Here is a 13,904-nt window from a genome sequence, read left to right as displayed (position 1 = left end):
GGCGGGCTTTGGCCGCAGTCGTTACGACTTTACAATTGAGGCCTAGCGTGCTGGCATTGTTCACCGCTGTAGCAGATGGGCGAATGGATGTTTAGGATAATATGTTTCAAATATGAATGATATAACCACTTACATTCACACCTGACCACTCTGACGGGATTCTGATGGGTTGCCAGATTATCCGTATATGTGTTTCCGTAGTGTAGTGGTTATCACGTTCGCCTCACACGCGAAAGGTCCCCGGTTCGAAACCGGGCGGAAACAGCATTACTTTTTTGAGGTATACAAAGTTAATGTTTAAATTCTCCTGCTTTACTATCAAGAAGCTGTTCGTGAAGAGTCTATCTTGAACAGAACCTTCAGCAGCGTCTACTTGGCACCACGCCACCTCTTGAACCGATAGCCTCGTCATATTATTAAGTATTTAAACCAACGCGGAAAACCTGTTCATGCGGGTGCTTCTAATGACAATTTTTTCTAGGTTTTTTTTCAAACTCACAGGTTTCCGTAGTGTAGTGGTTATCACGTTCGCCTTACACGCGAAAGGTCCCCGGTTCAAGACCGGGCGGAAACAGCATTACTTACAAATTTAATGTTTAAATTCTCCTGCTTTACTATCAAGCATCTATTCTGGAAAAGTCTGTCTGGAACAGGACCTTCAGCAGTGACGACTGGGCACCACGTCACCTCTTAAACCGATAGCCTCATCATATTATTAAGTGTTTAAACCTGTGCTGAAAACCTGTTCATGCGGGAGCTTCCGATAACAAAATTATCTAGGGTTTTGCTCAATTAAACCGGTTTCCTTAGTATAGTGGTTATTACGTACGCCTGACATGCAAAAGGTCACCGGTTCGAAACCGAGCGGAAACAGTTTCATTGTTTTGAGATATACAAAGTTAATGTTTAAATTCTCCTGCTTTACTATCAAGCAGCTATTCGGGAAAAGTCTATCTGGAACAGAACCTTCAGCAGCGTCTACTTGGCACCCCGCCACCTCTTCAACCGATAGCCTCGTCATATTATTAAGTGTTTAAACCTGCGCTGAAAACCTGTTAATGCGGGAGCTTCTGCTGACAACATTTTCCAGGGTTTTGGTCAATCTAACTGGTTTCCGTAGTGTAGTGGTTATCACGTTCGCCTAACACGCGAAAGGTCCCCGGTTCGAGACCGGGCGGAAACATGGTGATAGTATTTGTGTTTAGCGCTCGTAGTTGAGAGCATAGACTGTATGAAAGTTAAACTCAAACTCTAGTTGTGAGAAGTTCTTAGAAGTGTCTGGGTGTCAACCTCCTTTCCTGATTTGCCTAGCGTTACTGAATCTTCTACGTGCACCTCTCCAGCATGGACTTCTGGGGTAACCGTCTCATCCTGGATCGTCTAGCATGCAATGCACGGTTCGTAGGCCATTGGCATGTCGTGGCGGGCTTTGGCCGCAGTCGTTACGACTTTACAATTGAGGCCTAGCGTGCTAGCATTGTTCACCGCTGTAGCAGATGGGCGAATGGATGTTTAGGATAATATGTTTCAAATATGTATGATATAACCACTTACATTCACACCTGACCACTCTGACGGGATTCTGATGGGTTGCCAGATTATCCGTATATGTGTTTCCGTAGTGTAGTGGTTATCACGTTCGCCACACACGCGAAAGGTCCCCGGTTCGAAACCGGGCGGAAACAGCATTACTATTTTGAGGTATACAAAGTTAATGTTTAAATTCTCCTGCTTTACTATCAAGAAGCTGTTCGTGAAGAGTCTATCTTGAACAGAACCTTCAGCAGCGTCTACTTGGCACCACGCCACCTCTTGAACCGATAGCCTCGTCATATTATTAAGTATTTAAACCAACGCGGAAAACCTGTTCATGCGGGTGCTTCTAATGACAATTTTTTCTAGGTTTTTTTTCAAACTCACAGGTTTCCGTAGTGTAGTGGTTATCACGTTTGCCTTTCACGCGAAAGGTCCCCGATTCAAGACCGGGCGGAAACAGCATTACTTACAAATTTAATGTTTAAATTCTCCTGCTTTACTATCAAGCATCTATTCTGGAAAAGTCTGACTTGGCACCCCGCCACCTCTTCAACCGATAGCCTCGTCATATTATTAAGTGTTTAAACCTGTGCTGAAAACCTGTTCATGCGGGAGCTTCCGATAACAAAATTATCTAGGGTTTAGCTCAATTAAATCGGTTTCCTTAGTATAGTGGTTATTACGTACGCCTGACATGCAAAAGGTCACCGGTTCGAAACCGAGAGGAAACAGTTTCATTGTTTTGAGATATACAAAGTTAATGTTTAAATTCTCCTGCTTTACTATCAAGCAGCAGCGTCTACTTGGCACCCCGCCACCTCTACAACCGATAGCCTCGTCATATTATTAAGTGTTTAAACCTGCGCTGAAAACCTGTTAATGCGGGAGCTTCTGCTGACAACATTTTCCAGGGTTTGGGTCAAACTAACTGGTTTCCGTAGTGTAGTGGTTATCACGTTCGCCTCACACGCGAAAGGTCCCCGGTTCGAGACCGGGCGGAAACATGGTGATAGTATTTGTGTTTAGCGCTCGTAGTTGAGAGCATAGACTGTATGAAAGTTAAACTCAAACTCTAGTTGTGAGAAGTTCTTAGAAGTGTCTGGGTGTCAACCTCCTTTCCTGATTTGCCTAGCGTTACTGAATCTTCTACGTGCACCTCTCCAGCATGGACTCCTGGGGTAACCGTCTCATCCTGGATCGTCTAGCATGCAATGCACGGTTCGTAGGCCATTGGCATGTCGTGGCGGGCTTTGGCCGCAGTCGTTACGACTTTACAATTGAGGCCTAGCGTGCTGGCATTGTTCACCGCTGTAGCAGATGGGCGAATGGATGTTTAGGATAATATGTTTCAAATATGAATGATATAACCACTTACATTCACACCTGACCACTCTGACGGGATTCTGATGGGTTGCCAGATTATCCGTATATGTGTTTCCGTAGTGTAGTGGTTATCACGTTCGCCTCACACGCGAAAGGTCCCCGGTTCGAAACCGGGCGGAAACAGCATTACTTTTTTGAGGTATACAAAGTTAATGTTTAAATTCTCCTGCTTTACTATCAAGAAGCTGTTCGTGAAGAGTCTATCTTGAACAGAACCTTCAGCAGCGTCTACTTGGCACCACGCCACCTCTTGAACCGATAGCCTCGTCATATTATTAAGTATTTAAACCAACGCGGAAAACCTGTTCATGCGGGTGCTTCTAATGACAATTTTTTCTAGGTTTTTTTTCAAACTCACAGGTTTCCGTAGTGTAGTGGTTATCACGTTCGCCTTACACGCGAAAGGTCCCCGGTTCAAGACCGGGCGGAAACAGCATTACTTACAAATTTAATGTTTAAATTCTCCTGCTTTACTATCAAGCATCTATTCTGGAAAAGTCTGTCTGGAACAGGACCTTCAGCAGTGACGACTGGGCACCACGTCACCTCTTAAACCGATAGCCTCATCATATTATTAAGTGTTTAAACCTGTGCTGAAAACCTGTTCATGCGGGAGCTTCCGATAACAAAATTATCTAGGGTTTTGCTCAATTAAACCGGTTTCCTTAGTATAGTGGTTATTACGTACGCCTGACATGCAAAAGGTCACCGGTTCGAAACCGAGCGGAAACAGTTTCATTGTTTTGAGATATACAAAGTTAATGTTTAAATTCTCCTGCTTTACTATCAAGCAGCTATTCGGGAAAAGTCTATCTGGAACAGAACCTTCAGCAGCGTCTACTTGGCACCCCGCCACCTCTTCAACCGATAGCCTCGTCATATTATTAAGTGTTTAAACCTGCGCTGAAAACCTGTTAATGCGGGAGCTTCTGCTGACAACATTTTCCAGGGTTTTGGTCAATCTAACTGGTTTCCGTAGTGTAGTGGTTATCACGTTCGCCTAACACGCGAAAGGTCCCCGGTTCGAGACCGGGCGGAAACATGGTGATAGTATTTGTGTTTAGCGCTCGTAGTTGAGAGCATAGACTGTATGAAAGTTAAACTCAAACTCTAGTTGTGAGAAGTTCTTAGAAGTGTCTGGGTGTCAACCTCCTTTCCTGATTTGCCTAGCGTTACTGAATCTTCTACGTGCACCTCTCCAGCATGGACTTCTGGGGTAACCGTCTCATCCTGGATCGTCTAGCATGCAATGCACGGTTCGTAGGCCATTGGCATGTCGTGGCGGGCTTTGGCCGCAGTCGTTACGACTTTACAATTGAGGCCTAGCGTGCTGGCATTGTTCACCGCTGTAGCAGATGGGCGAATGGATGTTTAGGATAATATGTTTCAAATATGAATGATATAACCACTTACATTCACACCTGACCACTCTGACGGGATTCTGATGGGTTGCCAGATTATCCGTATATGTGTTTCCGTAGTGTAGTGGTTATCACGTTCGCCTCACACGCGAAAGGTCCCCGGTTCGAGACCGGGCGGAAACATGGTGATAGTATTTGTGTTTAGCGCTCGTAGTTGAGAGCATAGACTGTATGAAAGTTAAACTCAAACTCTAGTTGTGAGAAGTTCTCAGAAGTGTCTGGGTGTCAACCTCCTTTCCTGATTTGCCTAGCGTTACTGAATCTTCTACATGCACCTCTCCAGCATGGACTTCTGGGGTAACCGTCTCATCCTGGATCGTCTTGCATGCAATGCACGGTTCGTCGGCCATTGGCATGTCGTGGCGGGCTTTGGCCGCAGTCGTTACGACTTTACAATTGAGGCCTAGCGTGCTGGCATTGTTCACCGCTGTAGCAGATGGGCGAATGGATGTTTAGGATAATATGTTTCAAATATGTATGATATAACCACTTACATTCACACCTGACCACTCTGACGGGATTCTGATGGGTTGCCAGATTATCCGTATATGTGTTTCCGTAGTGTAGTGGTTATCACGTTCGCCTCACACGTGAAAGGTCCCCGGTTCGAAACCGGGCGGAAACAGCATTACTTTTTTGAGGTATACAAAGTTAATGTTTAAATTCTCCTGCTTTACTATCAAGAAGCTGTTCGTGAAGAGTCTATCTTGAACAGAACCTTCAGCAGCGTCTACTTGGCACCACGCCACCTCTTGAACCGATAGCCTCGTCATATTATTAAGTATTTAAACCAACGCGGAAAACCTGTTCATGCGGGTGCTTCTAATGACAATTTTTTCTAGGTTTTTTTTCAAACTCACAGGTTTCCGTAGTGTAGTGGTTATCACGTTCGCCTTACACGCGAAAGGTCCCCGGTTCAAGACCGGGCGGAAACAGCATTACTTACAAATTTAATGTTTAAATTCTCCTGCTTTACTATCAAGCATCTATTCTGGAAAAGTCTGTCTGGAACAGGACCTTCAGCAGTGACGACTGGGCACCACGTCACCTCTTAAACCGATAGCCTCATCATATTATTAAGTGTTTAAACCTGTGCTGAAAACCTGTTCATGCGGGAGCTTCCGATAACAAAATTATCTAGGGTTTTGCTCAATTAAACCGGTTTCCTTAGTATAGTGGTTATTACGTACGCCTGACATGCAAAAGGTCACCGGTTCGAAACCGAGCGGAAACAGTTTCATTGTATTGAGATATACAAAGTTAATGTTTAAATTCTCCTGCTTTACTATCAAGCAGCTATTCGGGAAAAGTCTATCTGGAACAGAACCTTCAGCAGCGTCTACTTGGCACCCCGCCACCTCTTCAACCGATAGCCTCGTCATATTATTAAGTGTTTAAACCTGCGCTGAAAACCTGTTAATGCGGGAGCTTCTGCTGACAACATTTTCCAGGGTTTTGGTCAATCTAACTGGTTTCCGTAGTGTAGTGGTTATCACGTTCGCCTAACACGCGAAAGGTCCCCGGTTCGAGACCGGGCGGAAACATGGTGATAGGATTTGTGTTTAGCGCTCGTAGTTGAGAGCATAGACTGTATGAAAGTTAAACTCAAACTCTAGTTGTGAGAAGTTCTTAGAAGTGTCTGGGTGTCAACCTCCTTTCCTGATTTGCCTAGCGTTACTGAATCTTCTACGTGCACCTCTCCAGCATGGACTTCTGGGGTAACCGTCTCATCCTGGATCGTCTAGCATGCAATGCACGGTTCGTAGGCCATTGGCATGTCGTGGCGGGCTTTGGCCGCAGTCGTTACGACTTTACAATTGAGGCCTAGCGTGCTGGCATTGTTCACCGCTGTAGCAGATGGGCGAATGGATGTTTAGGATAATATGTTTCAAATATGAATGATATAACCACTTACATTCACACCTGACCACTCTGACGGGATTCTGATGGGTTGCCAGATTATCCGTATATGTGTTTCCGTAGTGTAGTGGTTATCACGTTCGCCTCACACGCGAAAGGTCCCCGGTTCGAGACCGGGCGGAAACATGGTGATAGTATTTGTGTTTAGCGCTCGTAGTTGAGAGCATAGACTGTATGAAAGTTAAACTCAAACTCTAGTTGTGAGAAGTTCTCAGAAGTGTCTGGGTGTCAACCTGATTTGCCTAGCGTTACTGAATCTTCTACGTGCACCTCTCCAGCATGGACTTCTGGGGTAACCGTCTCATCCTGGATCGTCTAGCATGCAATGCACGGTTCGTCGGCCATTGGCATGTCGTGGCGGGCTTTGGCCGCAGTCGTTACGACTTTACAATTGAGGCCTAGCGTGCTGGCATTGTTCACCGCTGTAGCAGATGGGCGAATGGATGTTTAGGATAATATGTTTCAAATATGTATGATATAACCACTTACATTCACACCTGACCACTCTGACGGGATTCTGATGGGTTGCCAGATTATCTGTATATGTGTTTCCGTAGTGTAGTGGTTATCACGTTCGCCTCACACGCGAAAGGTCCCCGGTTCGAAACCGGGCGGAAACAGCATTACTTTTTTGAGGTATACAAAGTTAATGTTTAAATTCTCCTGCTTTACTATCAAGAAGCTGTTCGTGAAGAGTCTATCTTGAACAGAACCTTCAGCAGCGTCTACTTGGCACCACGCCACCTCTTGAACCGATAGCCTCGTCATATTATTAAGTATTTAAACCAACGCGGAAAACCTGTTCATGCGGGTGCTTCTAATGACAATTTTTTCTAGGTTTTTTTTCAAACTCACAGGTTTCCGTAGTGTAGTGGTTATCACGTTCGCCTTACACGCGAAAGGTCCCCGGTTCAAGACCGGGCGGAAACAGCATTACTTACAAATTTAATGTTTAAATTCTCCTGCTTTACTATCAAGCATCTATTCTGGAAAAGTCTGTCTGGAACAGGACCTTCAGCAGTGACGACTGGGCACCACGTCACCTCTTAAACCGATAGCCTCATCATATTATTAAGTGTTTAAACCTGTGCTGAAAACCTGTTCATGCGGGAGCTTCCGATAACAAAATTATCTAGGGTTTTGCTCAATTAAACCGGTTTCCTTAGTATAGTGGTTATTACGTACGCCTGACATGCAAAAGGTCACCGGTTCGAAACCGAGCGGAAACAGTTTCATTGTTTTGAGATATACAAAGTTAATGTTTAAATTCTCCTGCTTTACTATCAAGCAGCTATTCGGGAAAAGTCTATCTGGAACAGAACCTTCAGCAGCGTCTACTTGGCACCCCGCCACCTCTTCAACCGATAGCCTCGTCATATTATTAAGTGTTTAAACCTGCGCTGAAAACCTGTTAATGCGGGAGCTTCTGCTGACAACATTTTCCAGGGTTTTGGTCAATCTAACTGGTTTCCGTAGTGTAGTGGTTATCACGTTCGCCAAACACGCGAAAGGTCCCCGGTTCGAGACCGGGCGGAAACATGGTGATAGTATTTGTGTTTAGCGCTCGTAGTTGAGAGCATAGACTGTATGAAAGTTAAACTCAAACTCTAGTTGTGAGAAGTTCTTAGAAGTGTCTGGGTGTCAACCTCCTTTCCTGATTTGCCTAGCGTTACTGAATCTTCTACGTGCACCTCTCCAGCATGGACTTCTGGGGTAACCGTCTCATCCTGGATCGTCTAGCATGCAATGCACGGTTCGTAGGCCATTGGCATGTCGTGGCGGGCTTTGGCCGCAGTCGTTACGACTTTACAATTGAGGCCTAGCGTGCTAGCATTGTTCACCGCTGTAGCAGATGGGCGAATGGATGTTTAGGATAATATGTTTCAAATATGTATGATATAACCACTTACATTCACACCTGACCACTCTGACGGGATTCTGATGGGTTGCCAGATTTTCCGTATTTGTGTTTCCGTAGTGTAGTGGTTATCACGTTCGCCTCACACGCGAAAGGTCCCCGGTTCAATACCGGGCGGAAACAGCATTACTTTTTTGAGGTATACAAAGTTAATGTTTAAATTCTCCTGCTTTACTATCAAGAAGCTGTTCGTGAAGAGTCTATCTTGAACAGAACCTTCAGCAGCGTCTACTTGGCACCACGCCACCTCTTGAACCGATAGCCTCGTCATATTATTAAGTATTTAAACCAACGCGGAAAACCTGTTCATGCGGGTGCTTCTAATGACAATTTTTTCTAGGTTTTTTTTCAAACTCACAGGTTTCCGTAGTGTAGTGGTTTTCACGTTCGCCTTACACGCGAAAGGTCCCCGGTTCAAGACCGTAGTGCCGTAGTGTAGTGGTTATCACGTTCGCCTCACACGCGAAAGGTCCCCGGTTCAATACCGGGCGGAAACAGCATTACTATTTTGAGGTATACAAAGTCAATGTTTAAATTCTCCTGCTTTACTATCAAGAAGCTGTTCGTGAAGAGTCTATCTTGAACAGAACCTTCAGCAGCGTCTACTTGGCACCACGCCACCTCTTGAACCGATAGCCTCGTCATATTATTAAGTATTTAAACCAACGCGGAAAACCTGTTCATGCGGGTGCTTCTAATGACAATTTTTTCTAGGTTTTTTTTCAAACTCACAGGTTTCCGTAGTGTAGTGGTTTTCACGTTCGCCTTACACGCGAAAGGTCCCCGGTTCAAGACCGGGCGGAAACAGCATTACTTACAAATTTAATGTTTAAATTCTCCTGCTTTACTATCAAGCATCTATTCTGGAAAAGTCTGTCTGGAACAGGACCTTCAGCAGTGACGACTGGGCACCACGTCACCTCTTAAACCGATAGCCTCATCATATTATTAAGTGTTTAAACCTGTGCTGAAAACCTGTTCATGCGGGAGCTTCCGATAACAAAATTATCTAGGGTTTTGCTCAATTAAACCGGTTTCCTTAGTATAGTGGTTATTACGTACGCCTGACATGCAAAAGGTCACCGGTTCGAAACCGAGCGGAAACAGTTTCATTGTTTTGAGATATACAAAGTTAATGTTTAAATTCTCCTGCTTTACTATCAAGCATCTATTCTGGAAAAGTCTGTCTGGAACAGGACCTTCAGCAGCGTCTACTTGGCACCCCGCCACCTCTTCAACCGATAGCCTCGTCATATTATTAAGTGTTTAAACCTGCGCTGAAAACCTGTTAATGCGGGAGCTTCTCCTGACAACATTTTCCAGGGTTTTGGTCAAACTAACTGGTTTCCGTAGTGTAGTGGTTATCACGTTCGCCTAACACGCGAAAGGTCCCCGGTTCGAGACCGGGCGGAAACATGGCGATAGTATTTGTGGTTCGAGACCGGGCGGAAACATGGCGATAGTATTTGTGTTTAGCGCTCGTAGTTGAGAGCATAGACTGTATGAAAGTTAAACTCAAACTCTAGTTGTGAGAAGTTCTTAGAAGTGTCTGGGTGTCAACCTCCTTTCCTGATTTGCCTAGCGTTACTGAATCTTCTACGTGCACCTCTCCAGCATGGACTTCTGTGGTAACCGTCTCATCCTGGATCGTCTAGCATGCAATGCACGGTTCGTTGGCATGTCGTGGCGGGCTTTGGCCGCAGTCGTTACGACTTTACAATTGAGGCCTAGCGTGCTGGCATTGTTCACCGCTGTAGCAGATGGGCGAATGGATGTTTGGGATAATATGTTTCAAATATGTATGATATAACCACTTACATTCACACCTGACCACTCTGACGGGATTCTGATGGGTTGCCAGATTATCCGTATATGTGTTTCCGTAGTGTAGTGGTTATCACGTTCGCCTCACACGCGAAAGGTCCCCGGTTCGAAACCGGGCGGAAACAGCATTACTTTTTTGAGGTATACAAAGTTAATGTTTAAATTCTCCTGCTTTACTATCAAGAAGCTGTTCGTGAAGAGTCTATCTTGAACAGAACCTTCAGCAGCGTCTACTTGGCACCACGCCACCTCTTGAACCGATAGCCTCGTCATATTATTAAGTATTTAAACCAACGCGGAAAACCTGTTCATGCGGGTGCTTCTAATGACAATTTTTTCTAGGTTTTTTTTCAAACTCACAGGTTTCCGTAGTGTAGTGGTTTTCACGTTCGCCTTACACGCGAAAGGTCCCCGGTTCAAGACCAGGCGGAAACAGCATTACTTACAAATTTAATGTTTAAATTCTCCTGCTTTACTATCAAGCATCTATTCTGGAAAAGTCTGTCTGGAACAGGACCTTCAGCAGTGACGACTGGGCACCACGTCACCTCTTAAACCGATAGCCTCATCATATTATTAAGTGTTTAAACCTGTGCTGAAAACCTGTTCATGCGGGAGCTTCCGATAACAAAATTATCTAGGGTTTTGCTCAATTAAACCGGTTTCCTTAGTATAGTGGTTATTACGTACGCCTGACATGCAAAAGGTCACCGGTTCGAAACCGAGCGGAAACAGTTTCATTGTTTTGAGATATACAAAGTTAATGTTTAAATTCTCCTGCTTTACTATCAAGCATCTATTCTGGAAAAGTCTGTCTGGAACAGGACCTTCAGCAGCGTCTACTTGGCACCCCGCCACCTCTTCAACCGATAGCCTCGTCATATTATTAAGTGTTTAAACCTGCGCTGAAAACCTGTTAATGCGGGAGCTTCTCCTGACAACATTTTCCAGGGTTTTGGTCAAACTAACTGGTTTCCGTAGTGTAGTGGTTATCACGTTCGCCTAACACGCGAAAGGTCCCCGGTTCGAGACCGGGCGGAAACATGGCGATAGTATTTGTGGTTCGAGACCGGGCGGAAACATGGCGATAGTATTTGTGTTTAGCGCTCGTAGTTGAGAGCATAGACTGTATGAAAGTTAAACTCAAACTCTAGTTGTGAGAAGTTCTTAGAAGTGTCTGGGTGTCAACCTCCTTTCCTGATTTGACTAGCGTTACTGAATCTTCTACGTGCACCTCTCCAGCATGGACTTCTGTGGTAACCGTCTCATCCTGGATCGTCTAGCATGCAATGCACGGTTCGTCGGCCATTGGCATGTCGTGGCGGGCTTTGGCCGCAGTCGTTACGACTTTACAATTGAGGCCTAGCGTGCTGGCATTGTTCACCGCTGTAGCAGATGGGCGAATGGATGTTTGGGATAATATGTTTCAAATATGTATGATATAACCACTTACATTCACACCTGACCACTCTGACGGGATTCTGATGGGTTGCCAGATTATCCGTATATGTGTTTCCGTAGTGTAGTGGTTATCACGTTCGCCTCACACGCGAAAGGTCCCCGGTTCGAAACCGGGCGGAAACAGCATTACTTTTTTGAGGTATACAAAGTTAATGTTTAAATTCTCCTGCTTTACTATCAAGAAGCTGTTCGTGAAGAGTCTATCTTGAACAGAACCTTCAGCAGCGTCTACTTGGCACCACGCCACCTCTTGAACCGATAGCCTCGTCATATTATTAAGTATTTAAACCAACGCGGAAAACCTGTTCATGCGGGTGCTTCTAATGACAATTTTTTCTAGGTTTTTTTTCAAACTCACAGGTTTCCGTAGTGTAGTGGTTATCACGTTCGCCTTACACGCGAATGGTCCCCGGTTCAAGACCGGGCGGAAACAGCATTACTTACAAATTTAATGTTTAAATTCTCCTGCTTTACTATCAAGCATCTATTCTGGAAAAGTCTGTCTGGAACAGGACCTTCAGCAGTGACGACTGGGCACCACGTCACCTCTTAAACCGATAGCCTCATCATATTATTAAGTGTTTAAACCTGTGCTGAAAACCTGTTCATGCGGGAGCTTCCGATAACAAAATTATCTAGGGTTTTGCTCAATTAAACCGGTTTCCTTAGTATAGTGGTTATTACGTACGCCTGACATGCAAAAGGTCACCGGTTCGAAACCGAGCGGAAACAGTTTCATTGTTCTGAGATATACAAAGTTAATGTTTAAATTCTCCTGCTTTACTATCAAGCATCTATTCTGGAAAAGTCTGTCTGGAACAGGACCTTCAGCAGCGTCTACTTGGCACCCCGCCACCTCTTCAACCGATAGCCTCGTCATATTATTAAGTGTTTAAACCTGCGCTGAAAACCTGTTAATGCGGGAGCTTCTGCTGACAACATTTTCCAGGGTTTTGGTCAAACTAACTGGTTTCCGTAGTGTAGTGGTTATCACGTTCGCCTAACACGCGATAGGTCCCCGGTTCGAGACCGGGCGGAAACATGGTGATAGTATTTGTGTTTAGCGCTCGTAGTTGAGAGCATAGACTGTATGAAAGTTAAACTCAAACTCTAGTTGCGAGAAGTTCTTAGAAGTGTCTGGGTGTCAACCTCCTTTCCTGATTTGCCTAGCGTTACTGAATCTTCTACGTGCACCTCTCCAGCATGGACTTCTGGGGTAACCGTCTCATCCTGGATCGTCTAGCATGCAATGCACGGTTCGTAGGCCATTGGCATGTCGTGGCGGGCTTTGGCCGCAGTCGTTACGACTTTACAATTGAGGCCTAGCGTGCTGGCATTGTTCACCGCTGTAGCAGATGGGCGAATGGATGTTTAGGATAATATGTTTCAAATATGTATGATATAACCACTTACATTCACACCTGACCACTCTGACGGGATTCTGATGGGTTGCCAGATTATCCGTATATGTGTTTCCGTAGTGTAGTGGTTATCACGTTCGCCTCACACGCGAAAGGTCCCCGGTTCGAAACCGGGCGGAAACAGCATTACTTATTTGAGGTATACAAAGTTAATGTTTAAATTCTCCTGCTTTACTATCAAGAAGCTGTTCGTGAAGAGTCTATCTTGAACAGAACCTTCAGCAGCGTCTACTTGGCACCACGCCACCTCTTGAACCGATAGCCTCGTCATATTATTAAGTATTTAAACCAACGCTGAAAACCTGTTAATGCGGGAGCTTCTGCTGACAACATTTTCCAGGGTTTTGGTCAAACTAACTGGTTTCCGTAGTGTAGTGGTTATCACGTTCGCCTAACACGCGAAAGGTCCCCGGTTCGAGACCGGGCGGAAACATGGTGATAGTATTTGTGTTTAGCGCTCGTAGTTGAGAGCATAGACTGTATGAAAGTTAAACTCAAACTCTAGTTGTGAGAAGTTCTTAGAAGTGTCTGGGTGTCAACCTCCTTTCCTGATTTGCCTAGCGTTACTGAATCTTCTACGTGCACCTCTCCAGCAAGGACTTCTGGGGTAACCGTCTCATCCTGGATCGTCTAGCATGCAATGCACGGTTCGTAGGCCATTGGCATGTCGTGGCGGGCTTTGGCCGCAGTCGTTACGACTTTACAATTGAGGCCTAGCGTGCTGGCATTGTTCACCGCTGTAGCAGATGGGCGAATGGATGTTTAGGATAATATGTTTCAAATATGAATGATATAACCACTTACATTCACACCTGACCACTCTGACGGGATTCTGATGGGTTGCCAGATTATCCGTATATGTGTTTCCGTAGTGTAGTGGTTATCACGTTCGCCTCACACGCGAAAGGTCCCCGGTTCGAGACCGGGCGGAAACATGGTGATAGTATTTGTGTTTAGCGCTCGTAGTTGAGAGCATAGACTGTATGAAAGTTAAACTCAAACTCTAGTTGTGAGAAGTTC

At 45.1% G+C, this 13,904-nt stretch overlaps 17 non-coding genes across 17 annotated transcripts; all 17 read left to right on the top strand.

The window, feature by feature from the left end:
* The first annotated feature begins 191 nt into the window (after positions 1-191).
* trnav-cac (transfer RNA valine (anticodon CAC)) lies at positions 192-264 on the top strand. Its single transcript has one exon. It is a non-coding gene; the product is annotated as a tRNA-Val (tRNA).
* A 237-nt stretch (positions 265-501) lies between these two features.
* On the top strand, positions 502-574 carry trnav-uac (transfer RNA valine (anticodon UAC)). The gene has a single exon. It is a non-coding gene; the product is annotated as a tRNA-Val (tRNA).
* Positions 575-1,110: 536 nt separating this feature from the next.
* trnav-aac (transfer RNA valine (anticodon AAC)) lies at positions 1,111-1,183 on the top strand. Its single transcript has one exon. It is a non-coding gene; the product is annotated as a tRNA-Val (tRNA).
* A 739-nt stretch (positions 1,184-1,922) lies between these two features.
* Positions 1,923-1,995, top strand: trnae-uuc (transfer RNA glutamic acid (anticodon UUC)). The gene has a single exon. It is a non-coding gene; the product is annotated as a tRNA-Glu (tRNA).
* A 974-nt stretch (positions 1,996-2,969) lies between these two features.
* trnav-cac (transfer RNA valine (anticodon CAC)) lies at positions 2,970-3,042 on the top strand. The gene has a single exon. It is a non-coding gene; the product is annotated as a tRNA-Val (tRNA).
* A 237-nt stretch (positions 3,043-3,279) lies between these two features.
* On the top strand, positions 3,280-3,352 carry trnav-uac (transfer RNA valine (anticodon UAC)). The gene has a single exon. It is a non-coding gene; the product is annotated as a tRNA-Val (tRNA).
* Positions 3,353-3,888: 536 nt separating this feature from the next.
* Positions 3,889-3,961, top strand: trnav-aac (transfer RNA valine (anticodon AAC)). The gene has a single exon. It is a non-coding gene; the product is annotated as a tRNA-Val (tRNA).
* A 1,241-nt stretch (positions 3,962-5,202) lies between these two features.
* On the top strand, positions 5,203-5,275 carry trnav-uac (transfer RNA valine (anticodon UAC)). Its single transcript has one exon. It is a non-coding gene; the product is annotated as a tRNA-Val (tRNA).
* A 536-nt stretch (positions 5,276-5,811) lies between these two features.
* Positions 5,812-5,884, top strand: trnav-aac (transfer RNA valine (anticodon AAC)). Its single transcript has one exon. It is a non-coding gene; the product is annotated as a tRNA-Val (tRNA).
* A 923-nt stretch (positions 5,885-6,807) lies between these two features.
* Positions 6,808-6,880, top strand: trnav-cac (transfer RNA valine (anticodon CAC)). Its single transcript has one exon. It is a non-coding gene; the product is annotated as a tRNA-Val (tRNA).
* Positions 6,881-7,117: 237 nt separating this feature from the next.
* Positions 7,118-7,190, top strand: trnav-uac (transfer RNA valine (anticodon UAC)). The gene has a single exon. It is a non-coding gene; the product is annotated as a tRNA-Val (tRNA).
* Positions 7,191-9,521: 2,331 nt separating this feature from the next.
* trnav-aac (transfer RNA valine (anticodon AAC)) lies at positions 9,522-9,594 on the top strand. Its single transcript has one exon. It is a non-coding gene; the product is annotated as a tRNA-Val (tRNA).
* Positions 9,595-10,054: 460 nt separating this feature from the next.
* trnav-cac (transfer RNA valine (anticodon CAC)) lies at positions 10,055-10,127 on the top strand. Its single transcript has one exon. It is a non-coding gene; the product is annotated as a tRNA-Val (tRNA).
* An 846-nt stretch (positions 10,128-10,973) lies between these two features.
* On the top strand, positions 10,974-11,046 carry trnav-aac (transfer RNA valine (anticodon AAC)). The gene has a single exon. It is a non-coding gene; the product is annotated as a tRNA-Val (tRNA).
* Positions 11,047-11,513: 467 nt separating this feature from the next.
* On the top strand, positions 11,514-11,586 carry trnav-cac (transfer RNA valine (anticodon CAC)). The gene has a single exon. It is a non-coding gene; the product is annotated as a tRNA-Val (tRNA).
* Positions 11,587-12,934: 1,348 nt separating this feature from the next.
* Positions 12,935-13,007, top strand: trnav-cac (transfer RNA valine (anticodon CAC)). The gene has a single exon. It is a non-coding gene; the product is annotated as a tRNA-Val (tRNA).
* Positions 13,008-13,244: 237 nt separating this feature from the next.
* Positions 13,245-13,317, top strand: trnav-aac (transfer RNA valine (anticodon AAC)). The gene has a single exon. It is a non-coding gene; the product is annotated as a tRNA-Val (tRNA).
* The last annotated feature ends 587 nt before the right edge of the window (positions 13,318-13,904 follow it).

The sequence above is a fragment of the Gadus macrocephalus genome, chromosome 6 (genome assembly GCF_031168955.1).
Source record: "Gadus macrocephalus chromosome 6, ASM3116895v1".
NCBI classification, from domain to species: Eukaryota; Metazoa; Chordata; class Actinopteri; order Gadiformes; family Gadidae; genus Gadus; species Gadus macrocephalus.
Note: the sequence above shows the minus strand (reverse complement) of the source record. Positions and strands in the feature narration are given on the sequence as shown.